This window comes from Mustelus asterias, chromosome 17 (assembly GCF_964213995.1).
Source record: "Mustelus asterias chromosome 17, sMusAst1.hap1.1, whole genome shotgun sequence".
In the NCBI taxonomy this organism is placed as follows: Eukaryota; Metazoa; Chordata; class Chondrichthyes; order Carcharhiniformes; family Triakidae; genus Mustelus; species Mustelus asterias.
Genome location: NC_135817.1, coordinates 74,872,197 through 74,888,958, shown reverse-complemented (window position 1 = coordinate 74,888,958; position 16,762 = coordinate 74,872,197). Strand labels below are relative to the sequence as shown.

The 16,762-nt window shown below is 43.5% G+C and overlaps 1 protein-coding gene across 1 annotated transcript in view; it reads left to right on the top strand.

The window, feature by feature from the left end:
- gtf2e1 (general transcription factor IIE, polypeptide 1, alpha) overlaps nucleotides 1-16,762 on the top strand; it is a 69,930-nt gene that overhangs the window by 257 nt on the left and 52,911 nt on the right. The window contains exon 2 of the mRNA XM_078232992.1: nucleotides 6,512-6,611. The gene's annotated coding sequence lies outside the window, so the exon portion shown is untranslated. The remainder of the gene's footprint in view (nucleotides 1-6,511; nucleotides 6,612-16,762) is intronic.

Genomic DNA, 16,762 nt, shown 5'->3' with positions numbered 1-16,762 from the left:
TGAACATTTTGTATTTGGTGATGTTTTAAATTCCTCACCTGAAGCTGTCTTTATTGATTATAATCCACAATGTGCGATAGCATTTAAGTTTCGGTATTTGCACTGAGTAGTTCCAAGTGAGGTGTAATTTGTCAGAGTGGAGGAGGTGGTTGTGGTTTAATTACATGGGGAGTAGACTATTTAAAGGCTAAAGCACTCGGGGGGATTGGGATCAGATCTCCTAAACAACCAGGGCAAATCCCCAGTGGGTTGTACAGCATTTGAATGAACCTTGAGCTGTATTCCCCTGTAACCCAACGTGAACTCTTAATCCCCCCCACTTGTTTGAAACTAGACAAATATGTTAGGAATCAATATTTGTGGGCCTCCATGCAGGGGTGTGTTTTGAATGTGTCTAACTTTTAATGTTAGGAAAGAAGTGCTCATGCTGTCTGGTTTCTATGAACAGATTTGAAAGTGTAGCCTTGTGCTGGGCTTGAGTGCTATTGAATCTGGTGTGAGATAATGTTGGATAACATGCTTTGGTGTACTTGGGAGTTATTAAAACCAGATCTGATTAATGAAAAAGTTCATTCCCATCAGTGTTTAGTGTAGCTACCTTTATTTACCTTTTGAGGATTGACTCGGTGAAATGAAACTATGATTTGACGGATATAATTCTTTAAAAATTGTAAACTTTCCAACTTGTACAGATAGAGGCTGCAATCTTTGTCGTGTTCCAGCAATGAGACATGGGAGTCAAACATTGGCACCCAGCAGTGCTTTGCTATACAAGTTTAAACATGATCTAGATCTCTTTCTTTTACAAACTTTGAGCTACTGTATTACACCATATATCTTTCTAACTATATTACTTTGCTTGCCTTCCACAAACTCAGCTTGTATCAGCCTTTATCAAAAAGTTGTATGTGATTTAAGCATCCGTCATCTGAGCTCCTAGCGGCTTGTGGAATTTGCTTATGTTTAGGTTAGAAAAAGTGTAGAATGTAGACCGCTGTGGGTCAAAATCTGGTAACTCTTATCCAACAGCATTGTGGGAGCAACATTACCACATGCAATGCAGTAGTTCAAGAAGGTGGGCCACCACCTTTTTGGTGGTTAATAGGAATGAGTAATGAGTGCCAGCCATAATGTCACATCATGAAAATTAATTTAAAAAGGAAAAATCACTTGTACAGATAAATTAGCCTTGAAGCATGTGTGAATGTGAGAAAGTTTAGAATTAAATGTAATTATTTTACTTTGCTCAGGCTGTTTATGACTGATGTGAAGACTGTCACTGTCAGCAATGTTCTATGGGCTTTTCACATTGAGACTTAATATAAAGTGGATTACCCATTAGGATTAAGATCCTTGTGTTAATTTATTTGCACCTCAGATTGTAGAAGCCTACTATTTTTGTCAGTCTTGGTATCTGTAGCTTGGCCAAAAAACGGTTCAAAAGAACACAACCTGACATTGCATATTAGGACAAGTTTGGTCAGTTTGAATCAGTGTTACAGCATCAAAACTTTGGGCCCATCAAGTTGACTTTTCCTGCCAAACCTCCTTGTCCAAATATATTCTTCTGTTTACTCCATGTAGCCTTCAAAGTTCTTCCTGTAAAGCTGTTATCTAATTCTCTTTTAGTGGGAAAGCAAAATTGCTTTAATTTAATTTATTATTGTCACATATATTAGCATACAGTGAAAAGTATTGTTCCTTGCGCGCTATATAGACAAAGCATACCATTCATAGAGAAGGAAACGAGAGAGTGCAGAATGTAGTGTTACGGTCATAGCTAAGGTGTAGAGAAAGATCAACTTAATGCAAGGTAAGTCCATTCCAAAGTCTGACAGCAGCAGGGAAGAAGCTGTTCTTGTGTCGATTGGCATGTGACCTCAGACTTTTGTATCTTTTTCCTGACGGAAGAAGGTGGAAGAGAGAACGTCCGGGGTGCGTGGGGTCCTTAATTATGCTGGCTGCTTTGCCGAGGCAGTGGGAAGTGTAGACAGCCTACTAGGAAGACTACTGGGAGGCTGGTTTGCGTGATGGATTGGGCTACATTCGACCTTTTGTAGTTTCTTGTGGTCTTGGACAGAAGCAGGAGTCATACCAAGTTGTGGTACAACCGGAAAGAAGTACTGCAGATGTGTGAAATCCAAAATAAAAGCAGCAAATGCTGAAAATACTCAGCGGGTCAGGTGGCCTCTGTGGAGAGAAAAACATGTTTTGTGACTATGGCCGTTCATCAGAACTGGTTAAAGGTTTTGAAGAAAGGTCACAGACCTGAGAAGTTAACGTTCGTCTCTTCCAGAGATGCTGCCTGACCTCCTGAATATTTCCAGCATTTTCTGTTTTATCCCTTTTAATGGAACTTTATTTTAATCATGACTTTTAAATTTATGCCCCCTGGATAATATCTTGTTAACCACCCTCGATCAATATTTACTATATCATAATTCTGGTTGCCCCTCAACCGCCTTCATCTCCACCAAAGTCTCAAGTATAATCCCTTCATCCCTACTGTTGAATCTATGCTGCATTTTCTGTACTGATTTTTATATTTTTCCTATAATGAGATGTCCAAAATTGCGGAAACTGCAAATACTTCTGAAAGGTTATTTTATTCCGATTAATATTTTTTTAAAAATGAAGTTATTCAATCATTTCAGTGATTTTGATTGACAAGAAGACCTGTTGCTTATCTAAGTTTAACACGTTAGAGGCATGTCATAAGAGCTGGAAAGACCTTCTTTAAAAAGCTGGGTACGGGCATCTATGAAAGTAGGACTATGATATAATTAGGGTTAAAAGGCGCCTCTGTGAAGGAGGAGAATTTTTAAATTGTTAATATGATTGAAAGATAAGGAAGGCAATTACAACATGTTCTGACTTCACAAAAGTGGTTCACAAACCTTTTTGAAAAGTCACTTGCCCTGTGCATTTTAATGTGACCACACAAGCTTCTCAAAATCAATCAAATATAATTATGCATTTTTAGCACAAAAAACCCAAGTCTGCCAGAATAGGTGGATCACGAAGCACAAATTCCACATTGCATTGGACTACTCAATACAGAAAAATTTAAAGTTATGCACTTTGGCAGGAAGAGTAAAGGAGCTGAATATTTAAGTGGTGAAAGACTGCAGAAAGCTGCAGCATAAGGATTTGAGGGATCTTGATCACAAGCTAGCATGCAGGTTCAGCAGGCAATAGGGAAGGCTAATGGAATGTAGGCCTTTATTTCAAAGGGAATTGAGTATAAAACTAGGGAAGTTTTGCACTGCTAGTTAGACTACACTTGGACTACTGTGAACAGCTTTGTCTAAGGAAAGATATAGTGGCACTGGAGGTAGTCCAGACTCGGTTCACGAAGGTTGATCCTGAGTATTGAGGGATTTTCTTATGAGAAGAGGTTGAGTAGGTTGAGCCTGCACTCATTGGGGTTTAGAAGAATCAGAGGCGACTTTATTGAAACATATAGGATTCTCAGGGGGCTTGACAGGGTACATGCTGAGAGGTAGTTTCCCCATGTGGGAGAGTCTAGGACCAGAATGCGTCATCTCAGAGTAAGAGGTAAGAGATTGCCCATTTAAGACAGAGATGAGGTGGAATTTCTTCTCTGAATCTGTGGTGTTCTTTACCGTAGAGGCTGGGTCGTTAAGTATGTTCAAGGCTGAGATAGACAGATTTTTAATCAGTAAGGGAATCTAGCGTAAGGCGGGAAATTGGAGTTGAGGATTATCACATCAGATCAGTCATGATCTTTATGGTAGAGCAGACTCAATGGGCCGAATGGCCTACCTCTGCTCCTTTGTCTTGTAGTTAGCCAATTTTTAAAAATTTTCTTTTGCAGCACTTTAAAAGAAATGCTAACATCTTCCTTAATAGTACTCCTTAATAGTAAACTGCAGCTCTTCAACATAGGAGACTTGGACAGGTTAGGAGAGTGGGCAAAGAAGTGGCAGATGGAATACAAAGTAGGAAAGTGTGAGGTTATGCAGTATTTTTAAGGAAGAATAGAGGTATAGACTATTTTCTAAATGGGGAGATAATTCAGAAATCGGAAGTGCAAAGGGACTTGGGAGTCCTAGTTCAGGATTCTTTTAAGGTTAACTTGCAGGTTGAGTTGGTTGTTCGGAAGGTAAATGCAATAGAGTCATAGAGGTTTACAGCATGGAAACAGGCCCTTCGGCCCAACTTGTCCAAGCCGCCCTTTTTCTTTTTAAAACCCCTAAGCTAATCCCAATTGCCCGCATTTGGCCCATATCCCGCCATACCCATCGTACCCATGTAACTATCTAAATGCTTTTTAAAAGACAAAATTGTACCCACCTCTACTACTACCTCTGGCAGCTTGTTCCAGACATTCACCACCCTCTGTGTGGAAAAAATTGCCCCTCTGGACACTTTTGTATCTCTCCCCTCTCACCTTAAACCTATGCCCTCTAGTTTTAGACTCCCCTACCTTTGGGAAAAGATGTTGACTATCTAGCTGATCTATGCCCTTCATTATTTTATAGAGCTCCAAAAGATCACCCCTCAGCCTCCTACGCTCCAGAGAAAAAAGTCCCAGTCTATCCAGCCTCTCCTTTTAATTCAATCCATCAAGTCCCGGTAGCATCCTAGTAAATCTTTTCTGCACTCTTTCTAGTTTGATAATATCCTTTCTATAATAGGGTGACCAGAATTGCACACAGTATTCCAAGTGTGGCCTTACCAATGTCTTGTACAACTTCAACAAGACATTCCAACTCCTGTATTCAATGTTCTGACCGATGAAACCAAGCATGCTGAATGCCTTCTTTACCACTCTGTCCACCTGTGACTCCACTTTCAAGGAGCTATGAACATGTACCCTTAGATCTCTTTGTTCTGTAACTCTCCCCAACACCCTACCATTAACTGAGTAAGTCCTGCCCTGGTTCAATCTACCAAAATGCATCACCTCGCATTTGTCTAAATTAAACTTCATCTGCCATTCGTCAGCCCAGTGGCCCAATTGATCAAGATCCTGTTACAATTGGAGATAACTTTCTTCACTGTCCACTATGCCACCAATCTTCGTGTCATCTGCAAACTTGCTAACCATGCCTCCTATATTCTCATCCAAATCATTAATATAAATGACAAATAACAGTGGACCCAGCCCTGAGGCACACCGCTGGTCACAGACCTCCAGTTTGAAAAACAATTCTCTACAACCACCCTCTGGCTTCTGTCAAGAAGCCAATTTTGTATCCATTTGGATACCTCACCCTGGATCCCATGAGATTTAACCTTGTGCAACAACCTACCATGCGGTACCTTGTCAAAGGCCTTGCTAAAGTCCATGTAGACCACATCAACTGCACTGTCCTCATCTACCTTCTTGGTTACCCCTTCAAAAAACTCAATCAAATTTGTGAGACATGATTTTCCACTCTCAAAGCCATGCTGACTGTCCCTAATTGGTACTTGCATCTCTAAATGCCTGTAGATCTTTCAAAATACCTTCCAACAATTTACCCACCACAGATGTGAGGCTCACTGGCCTGTAGTTCCCAGGCTTTTCCCTGCAGCCCTTTTTAAACAAAGGCACAACATTTGCCACTCTCCAATCTTCAGGCACCTCACCCGTGACAATCAATGATTCAAATATCTCGGCTAGGGGACCCGCAATTTCCTCCCTAGCCTCCCACAACGTCCTGGGATACACTTCATCAGGTCCTGGGGATTTATCTACCTTGATGCGTTTTAAGACTTCCAGCACCACCACCTCTGTAATATGTACACTCCTCAAGACATCACTATTTATTAAATGCAATGTTAGCATTTGTTTCGAGAGGACTAGAATACAAATGCAGGGATGCACTGCTGAGGCTGTATAAGACTCTGGTCAGACCACATTTGAAATATTGTGAGCGATTTTGGGCCTAGTATCTAAGGAAGGATGTGCTGGCCTTGGAGGGGATCCAGAGGAAGTTCACAAGAACGATCCTGGGAATGAATGGCTTGACATACAAGGAGTATTTGAGGACTCTGGGTCTGTACTTGATGGAGTTTAGAAGGATGAGTGGCGGTGGGGAATCTCATTGAAACTTACAGTATACTGAAAAGCCTGGATAGAGTGGACGAGGAGATGTTTCCATTTGTCGGAGAGACTGGGATCCAAAGGCACAACCTCATAGTAAAGGGACAGCCCTTTAGAACCAAGGTGAGGAGGAATTTCTTCAGCCAGTGGATGGTGAATCTGTGGAATTCATTGCCACAGAAAGCTGTGGAAGTCAAGTCATTGTGTGTATTTAAGATAGATGGGTTCTTGGTTGGTAAGGGGATCAAATGTTATGGTGGAAGAATGGGGTTGAGAAACGTATCAGCCATGATCGAATGGCAGAGCCACTCGAGTCAAATGGCCAAAATTTTGTTCCTATGTCTTATGGTCTTATGATATATTTTGTGTCTTTGCGTCTGTACCATTATTTCAACATTTCTAATGCTTTGCTTTTTAAAGCAGTTTGAAAAAACAATATTATCCTCATCTCCACAGATGAATTATCATCGGGCTTCTCTACTGGATCCAACCTTGATTCAACCCTGTGTCTGAAAATTTAAACCAGTCTCTGAAGTGGCACAACCCAGAAACTCAGGTGGGTTGAAAGACAACGTCTTCTTTTGTTACTTGTAATTCTATGCACAATTATTCATTTTCTGAAAATAGGAAACAGATTTGGGGGTGAGAGATGCGCTGATGCCGAATAATGAGAAGAACCTTCATCTATTGCTGAAACCTTCAGTGAGCCTTCTCTGGGAGGCACTGCACAAGTTGATAGCATCTGTAATAACCAATCACGTGGTACATGTACCAGCCCTTAATTATGTTGCTGATCAGCTTTATGTGGATTCCGGTGGACTGTGTTTGACTTTGTACCATTGGCTATTTTATGTATGTCCATCCGGGTAAATGCATCGATATGATGCAGAGGGAATTTGTTGCTTATAGTCCACCTTGGCATGGAGAAGAAATCTTTTGTGCTGCCTAATTTGTCTTAAAGTACCTATATGGTATACAATATCATTTTCTATTAGTTACATTGGTTGCAGCACAGAAACAGGCTATTTGGCCTAACTGATCTATGCTGGTGTTTTATGTTCCACGTGACACCCTCCTTCACCTCATAGCATCCGCAGAACTTTCTATTCTTTTCTTCATCCACTTTTCTAATCACGGTGGCACAGTGGTTAGCACTGCTGCCCCACAGCGCCAGGGACCCGAGTTTGATTCCCGGCTTGGGCCACTGTCTGTCTGTGAGGAGCCTGCATGTTCTCCCCGTGTTTGCGTGGGTTTCCTCCGGGTGCTCCGGTTTCCTCCCACAGTCCGAAAGACGTGCTGGTTAGGTGCATTGGCCATGCTAAATTCTCCCTCAGTGTACCCGAACGGGCGCCGGAGTGTGGCGACGAGGGGATTTTCACAGTAACTTCATTGCAGTGTTAATGTAAGCCTACTTGTGACTAATAAATAAATAAACTTCAATTGTCTACATTAACAGTAACGAGAAACCTGGTCCTATCATGCCTCTGATGATTTTGGCATTCTGATTTAGTGTGTTTAAAACTAATCTCACTCCCTTTACTTTTGCATAAGCCAATCTTGCTTAGAAATATCAGTGGTGTGGCACTGAAATATTACCTGTGTGTTTAAGCCAGCCTACATACTAAGAAAACAATGGTAGGGATTTCTGTCTGGAAATCAAACTCTCCAATTCAGGATACCAGGTTCAATATCAGGGCAGGTATAGTAAGCAGCTGCAGATGTGCCTAAATGTAGCAGAAAACTGTTGGCATTTTAAATAGGTTTTGCTGTCTCAGCTGACAGCTTGATGCTGCCCTCTTACCCATGTAAAAGTGATAATGACCAGAACCTCCAGACTCACACGGCTGTTGTGGTTTCACTGACCTGTCCTAAATTTAACTGCGGCTAGGGTGGCACGGCGATTAGCATTTCAGCCCCTCAGCGCCAGGGACCCGGGTTTGATTCCCAGCTTGGATCACCGTCTGTGCAGAGTTTGCACGTTCTCCCCGTGTCTGCGTGGGTTTCCTCCGGGTGCTCCAGTTTCCTCCCACAGTCAGAAACAGGTGCTGCTAAGGTGCATTGGCCATGCTAAATTCTCCCTCGGTGTACCCGAACAGGTGCCGGAGTGTGGCAATTAGGGGATTTTCACAGTAACCTCATTGCAGTGTTAATATAAGCTTACTTGTGACACTAATAAATAGACTTTAGATGATGTTTATACAACACACAAGGATTCATTAAACAGTGGGTCATGTAGTTTATTAGTCTGGTCTAGGAAACTCTATGGTAGTCATGATGTGGAGATGCCGGCGTTAGACTGGGGTAAACACAGTAAGAGTTTTAACAACTCCGGGTTAAAGTCCAACAGGTTTATTTGGTAGCAAATGGCATTTGCTACCAAATAAACCTGTTGGACTTTAACCTGGTGTTGTTAAAACTCTTACTAGGAAACTCTAGTCAATATGCGTGCTACTCTGAATTTTAAATTACAAAATTCCAATTACCTTTTTTGCGGTATGGAGCACTTTATTATGCTAATGACATTGCATAATTTGAGCTATTGGATAAGTAGTGCAAAAGTAACTTTTGAATTATCAGAAGGGGACTGACCTGGTTTAATATCACAAAACAACTGATTTTCTTGGGTTACAAAAATACAGACCCCACCTTTACGTAATGACCCGATGAACCCACTGTAAGTGGTGAACAGTGTTTCAGAGAATAGGAAGTAGGATTGAAACCACACCGTTCTGGGCATAATCATCTTTGCTGCCACGTTTTGAATTTTTTAATTCATCCGTGGGGGCTGGGCATCGTAGACTACATCACCAGTTATCAATGCCCTTAAGAATGTAGTCATGAGAAGTCTTGTGATGTAAGTACACTTAGGGTGTAAGGAGAGATTTTAAGGATTTTGAAGGAGTGATGATATACTTCCACGTTGGAATAGTGTGTGGCTTAGTGGGGTACTTGCACACGATTCCTATATGTCTGTTACCCCTGTTATTCTAGATGATAGAGGTTTCGGATTTGGAAGGTGCTATTGTAAGAACCTTTAATGAGTTGCTGCAGTGCATCTTGTATATGTTATGCACTGCTACCGCAGTGTGTCAGCAGTGGAGAGACTGAAGGATTAAGGCTTTGAGGCATCAGGAAGTGATTTGCGTGCCAGAGTTCTCAGCCTCCGATATACTCTTGCAACCGCAGTATCTATATGGATGGTCCAGTTAAGTTTCTGGTCAGTATTAAGTCCCCAGGATGTTGTTGATTGGGAATTCACCGATGACGATACCATTGAATGTTAAGGGGAGTTGGTTAGATTCTTTCTGGAGATGGTCATTGCCTTGCGTGACCTGAACGTTGCGCTTATCAACCCAACCATGAATATTGTGCAGGTATTGCAGCATGCAGGCAGATATTGCTTCATTATCTAAGGAATTACAAATGGGTCTGATTGCTGCAGTGAACAGCCCACTTCTGATTTTAATAATGGAGGGAAAATAATTGATGAAGCAACTGAAGGTGATTTTGCCTAGGACACTACCCTAAGGAACTCTTGCAGCAATGTTCTGGGATGAAATGATTAGTCCCCAACAACCACAATCACCTTCCTTAGAGTCTTTCCCCTCATTCCCATTGACGTCAATTTTATTAGGGCTCTTTGCTGCTATCCTTGATCAAATGCTGCCCTAATAGCAACGACAATCACTAGCCTCACCTCTGGAATTCAGTTCATTTGTTCATACTTGGACAAAGCTGTAATGAGGTCTGGAGCCAGGTGGACCAAAACTGAGCAGGTTGTTGCAACATAACTGCTGCTGGATAGCACTGCCAATGTCACTACCCATCACTTTGCTGATGATTGAGGGTAGACTGGTGGGGTGATACTTGGCAGGATTGGATTTGTCCTGCTTTTCCACGTTGTCAGGTGAGTTGCCAGTATTGCAGCTGTACAGCTTGGCTAGTGGTGTAGAAGGTTCTGGAGCACAAGTTTTCACCACTACAGCTGAGATGTTGGTGTCACAGATGGCCTTTGCTGTATCTGTTGTGTTCAGCTGTTCCTTGATGTCATGTGGAATTATTTGAGTTGGCTGAAGACCGGAGCTGTGATGGCGGAAGCCATAGCAAGAGGCCAAGATGGGTGTATTCAAGGAATCTGGAGAGCAGTGACAGGAGGAAGCTGCAATGGACTATCTGCTCAGTATTTCTGGCTGAAGATGGTGGGAAATGTTTCAGCATTAATGAGCTGGGCTCCATCATTCAGGAGGGGGATGCTTGTAGAGTCTCCTCATCCTATTAGTTGTTCAATTGCCCTCGACCATTCAAGACTGGATGTAACTGGTCTGCATAGCTTTGATCCGATTCATTAGCTGTGGGATCATTTAGATTTATAACATGTGTGTTCGCTGTTTAGCATGTCTGTAGTCCTGTGTTTTCACTTCACTAGGTTGGTATCTCAGTTTGGGCTGTGCGGTGCTACTCCTGTAATGCTGTGCTGCACTCTTTGTTGAACTGGGTGGTTCTTTTGCATGTGAATTATGGATGTGCTGAACCATGAGGTACAGAATGTGGTGGAGTACAGTTCTGTGGCTGCTGGTGGCTCACAGGGTCTCATGGTTGACCAGTTTTGAACTGCTAAATCTGATCTGAATATCTCATTTAAAACATAGTGCCAAACAACACAATGGAAGTTGTCCTCAATGTGAAGGTGGGACTTTGTTTCCACAAAGACTATGCAGTGATAAGTCCAATACCATCGAGGACAAAGGCATCTGCGATAGGTAGATTGGTAAGGACGTGGTCCAGTTGGTTTTCCCACATGTTGGTTCTCTCACCAGGGCCACTCCTTCCCTACCATGTACCACTGTGTCGCCACCTCTGCTGGTGGGACTGAACATACACAGGGAAGGTAATGGAGGAGTCTGGGAAGATTCTGAGAGTATCGCTATGTCAGACTATTACTTGTCCAGAGCTGTGGGGCAGCTCTCTCAATAATAGAATCACTACAGTGCAGGAGGCCATTCGGTCCATCGCGTCTGCACCGACCACAATCCCACCCAGGCCCTATTCCTGTAGCCCCTCATATTTACCCTGCTAATCCCCCGACACCAGGGTTAATTTAGCATGGCCAATCAACCTAACCCACACATCTTTGGACTGTGGGAGAAAACCCACGCAGACATGGGGAGAACGTGCAACCTCCACACTGTGACCCGATGCCGGAATTGAACCCAGGTCCCTGGCGCTGTGAGGCAGCAGTGTCGCCCACTGTGCTGCCCTAATGCTGGCACATCCCCAGATGTTAGTGAGGAGGATTTCACAGAGTTGACTGGGCAAGGTGTGCCTTTGTTGCGTCTGTGGCCAAGACAGATGCTGGGTGGTCTGTCCTGTTTAATTCTTCAACATTTTAGTGAACTGGATTGGTTTTTATGACAATTTGGCAGTTTGATGGTCATCGTTACTGAGACTAGCTTTTTATTCCAGGGTTATCAATGAATTGAATTTAAATTCCGCCAGTTGCTGCAGTGGGATTTGAACCCATGTCCCAGAGAGTTAATCTGATTCTCATTCCCTAATAGCAGTGCCTCAATTATCTTTGAGTCACAGGGTTCTAAGTCTCATTCCAGGGTTTGAGCACAAAAATCAAGGCGGTGCTGTTTTTTATATGATCTGTTAAACTGAAGCCTTGTATTACTGCTTGGGTGGATGCTAAAGATTCCATGGCACAATTTCAAAGAAAAACAGGGGAGCTATCCCCAGGGCCCTGGCCAATGTTTATCCCTCAATCAACATCATAAAAACAGATTAACTCCTTAATATATAAACTAGAAAGAGAGCAGAAAAGATTTACTGGGATGCTACCGGGACTTGATGGTCTGAGTTATCAGGAGAGGCTGAATAGACTGGGACTTTTTTCCCTGGAGCGTAGGGGGCTTTGGGGTGATCTTATAGAGGCCTATAAAATAATAGGGGCATAGATCAGCTAGATAGTCAATATATTTTCCCAAATGTAGGGGAGCCGAAAGCTAGAGGGCATAGGTTTAAGGTGAGAGGGGAGAGATACAAAAGGATCCAGAGGAGCATTTTTTGACTGAGGGTGGTGAGTGGCTGGAACAAGCTGCCAGAGGTAGTAGTAGAGGCGGGTACAATTTTGTCTTTTAAAAAGCATTTAGACAGTTACATAGGTAAGATGGGTATAGAGGGATATGGGCCAAATGTAGGCAATTGGGATTAGCTTAAATGGTAAAAACTGAGCGGCATGGATAAGTTGGGTGATAGGGCCTGTTTCCATGCTGTAAACCTCTGACTCTAATATGGGAGTTTGCAGTGCACACATTGGCTAACACATTGCAATATTAATATATTTTTAAAAATGGTTTAAAGCACTGAGACAACTGGTGATTGTGAAAGGGCCATATAAAGAACAAAAGAAGAAAGAACAATACAGCACAAGAACAGGCCCTTCGGCCCTCCAAGCCCGCACCGCTCCCTGGTCCAAACTAGACCATTCTTTTGTATCCCTCCATTCCCACTCCGTTCATGTGGCTATCGAGATAAGTCTTAAACGTTCCCAGTGTGTCTGGCTCCACCACCTTGCCTGGCAGCGCATTCCAGGCCCCCACCACCCTCTGTGTAAAATACGTCCTTCTGATATCCGTGTTAAACCGCCCCCCCCTCACCTTGAACCCATGACCCCTCGTGAACTTCACCACCGACCTGGGGAAAAGCTTCCCACCGTTCACCCTATCTATGCCTTTCATAATTTTATACACCTCTATTAGGTCACCCCTCATCCTCCGTCTTTCCAGTGAGAACAACCCCAGTTTACCCAATCTCTCCTCATAACTAAGCCCTTCCATACCAGGCAACATCCTGGTAAACCTCCTCTGCACTCTCTCTAAAGCCTCCACGTCCTTCTGGTAGTGTGGCGACCAGAACTGGGCGCAGTATTCCAAATGCGGCCGAACCAACGTTCTATACAACTGCAACATCAGACCCCAACTTTTATACTCTATGCCCCGTCCTATAAAGGCAAGCATGCCATATGCCTTCTTCACTACCTTCTCCACCTGTGGCGTCACCTTCAAGGATCTGTGGACTTGCACACCCAGGTCCCTCTGCGTATCTACACCCTTTATGGTTCTGCCATTTATCGTATAGCTCCCCCTTACGTTAGTTCTACCAAAATGCATCACTTCGCATTTATCTGGATTGAACTCCATCTGCCATTTCTTTGCCCAAATTTCCAGCCTATCTATATCCTTCTGTAGCCTCTGACAATGTTCCCCACTATCTGCAAGTCCAGCCATTTTTGTGTCGTCCGCAAACTTACTGATCACCCCAGTTACACCTTCTTCCAGATAGTTTATATAAATCACAAGCAGCAGAGGTCCCAATACAGAGCCCTGCGGAACACCACTAGTCACAGGCATCCAGCCGGAAAAAGACCCTTCCACTACCACCCTCTGTCTTCTGTGACCCAGCCAGTTCTCCACCCATCTAGCCACCTCCCCCTTTATCCCATGAGATCCAACCTTTTGCACCAACTTACCATGAGAGACTTTGTCAAATGCTCTACTAAAGTCCATATAGACGACATCCACGGCCCTTCCCTCGTCAACCATTCTAGTCACTTCTTCAAAAAACTCCACCAGGTTAGTGAGGCATGACCTCCCTCTCACAAAACCATGCTGACTATCGTTAATGAGTTTATTCCTTTCTAAATGCGCATACATCCTATCTCTAAGAATCCTCTCCAACAACTTCCCGACCATGGACATCAAGCTCACCGGCCTATAATTTCCTGGGTTATCCTTCCTACCCTTCTTAAATAACAGGACCACATTAGCTATCCTCCAATCCTCTGGGACCTCACCTGTGTCCAGTGACGAGACAAAGATTTGCGTCAGAGGCCCAGCGATTTCATCTCTCGTCTCCCTGAGCAGCCTTGGATAGATTCCATCAGGCCCTGGGGATTTGTCAGTCTTTATATTCCCTAAAAAACCTAACACTTCCTCCCTTGTAATGGAGATTTTCTCTAACGGCAGTCTAATAAATGGCCATCCACGGACGATTAAGGGCATGCATTCACAATTATAGCCAAGCACCATACCTCTCACGTTCAGTCTGCACTGCCACTTTTAAACTGTGCTCATACTACCTCACTTGAGATTCACACGTATTCACTACACGAGGCTTCTCCCTTTCTCCAAAGTGGGCAGCATGGTAGCACGATGGTTAGCGCTGCCGCCTCACAGCGGCAGGGACCCAGGTTCGATTCCCGGCTTGGGTCAATGACTTGTGCAGAGTTTGCACATTCTCCCCGTCTCTGCGTTCCCTCTGAGTGCTCCAGTTTCCTCTCATTCTCAAAGACGTGCTGGTTAGGTGCGTTGACCTGAACAGGCGTCGGACTGTGGCGATGAGGGGAATTTCACAGTAACTTCATTGCAGTGTTAATGTAAGCCTACTTGTGACACTAGTAAATTAACTTAACTTTACTTTGAACATGTGTTGCCTGACTTTAACTGCATCACTCCTTAACTAATCACTCTGCTCCATCTCTAACACTGGGGTAAATGCCTCTTCCCACACCTACTGGCTGATATCAACTCTATTACCCTGTTCTACCACCAACTCTTTAAAAGCATCATTTATATAGTGCTTTCCATGATCTCACGACGTCCCAAACTGCTTTGCAGCCAATTAAGCATTTTTGTGGTGCAGTCACTATAATTTAAGTAGTAATTTATTTAATCCAGCTGAGACCAGAAAAAAATCTAAAACCGGCAAAGACAAAGAATTATCCATGAAATGATTTAAATACAAATGTCAATGAGGTGCAACAAGCTTATTGAAATCCCTGCAATAGTTGCTACACTTAATGGGTTATAGTCAGTGCTTCTGTGATTGCCTTCAGTAGAAAAAGCAAATGATTATCAGCTTTTCAGGTGATTGCTCGTGAAGTGCAGGCAGTGGGGCCCACACTTCAATTCTGTACCAGAAATATAAAACAAAAGCACTGATGTTACATAACAAATATTCATAACCACTCAGTAAACCATGGAACTTGTGACTTACCTGGTCTGTCGAGCTGGATATTAATCAATCAGTGTTGCACTTCATGTCAGCCCATAGCATTGTGTTTTGTTTTAAATTACTCCCACAGGTGTGGGCATCGCTGGCTAGGCCAGCATTTGTTGCCCTTTCCTAATTGCCCTTGAGAAGCTGATTGGACACGTTTTGGAGAATTAGGTAATGATGTTACTCACTGCAGAATTCCCAGGGCACCTCGGTGGCACAGGTGGTTAGCGCTGCTGTCTCACAGCGCCAGGGACCCGGGTTCGATTCCTGGCTTGGGTCACTGTCTGTGTGGAGTTTGTACATTCTCTGTGTGGGTTTCCTCCGGGAGTTCTGGTTTCCTCTCACAGTCCAAAGATGTGCCATGCTAAATAGGTGGACTGGCCATGCTAAATTGTCCCTTAGTGTCCAGGGACTAGCTAGGGTAAGTGCATGGCGTTATGGGGATAGGGCCTGGGTGGGATTGTGGTCAGTGCAGTCTCGATGAGCCAAATGGCCTCCTGCACTGTAGGATTCTATGATCTACTCTTGTAGCCAAAATTTTTATATGGCTGGTCAATGGTAACCAAGATGTTGATGGTTTTAAGGGAATGTTTAAAACTACAGTGCAGGTTCACATTAAAAATGTCCTTACTACACATGTGAAGCACTCAACAATATAAAATTCTCTATAATTGTAAAAGGAGGTTATAAAGGCGGCTGTGTGTGAAGCTGAAGCAAGACCAGCCAGCTAGGTGTGCCCTGTGGATCGGAATAAGCAGTAGCCCATGGCATGGTGGCACAGTGGTTAGCACTGCTGCCTCACAGTGCCAGGGACCTGGGTTCGATTCCTGTCTGTGTGGAGTTTGCACATTCTCCCCATGTCTGCGTGGGTTTCCTCGGTGCTCCAGTTTCCTCCCACACTCCAAAGATATGTGGGTTAGGTGGATTGGCCGTGCTAAATTGTTCCTTAGTGTCAGGGTGACTAGCAGGATAAACACATGCGGCTGTGGGGATGGGACCTGGGTGGAATTGTGGTGGGTGCAGACTCGATGGGTCGAATGGCCTCCTTCTGCAATGTAGGATTCTCTGATATCTGTTGTTCGTTGATTTCTGAGATGACTCATTTTATGCTGGTCCTGACTTAATTTGAGTTTGTTTATTTGGTTTGATCTAAAAAGAGGTCAATAAATAAATACAGCTCGTACTCGGCTTAACATTCATAAAATTGGTCACTGGTGGAGAGGCACTTCTGGGCAGCTGTGACACACTTTGAGGAGCGCCCAGCATGAGTTACTACCTTTTTTAGGAGAGGAAGAGAGAAGCTAGTTTGGGATGGAGGTAAACGGGTTGTCCACCTCGATCATCGGTTAGCATTTCTGGGATTTGGACTGAATCTGGTCCTGACTGATGGCATGAAAACTGTCTGCTGTCGGTTGCGATGGTTTCAATTGGAACATGTTTGAGTCATGACAAGACAGGTCTCTAAATTAGTACTCTCAGTTGAAAACCAAAAGAGCATTCAAAACTAGTTGTGGCATTCAATGTTTGTATAGGATAATGCATTTCCTTAGTTTGTTTCTACTATCAAAGGTGCTGTGCTCACCCTAGACCATGGGGCCATTCCAAGCCTTGTTGACAGTAAACATATTGACAGCTACAACATCAAGT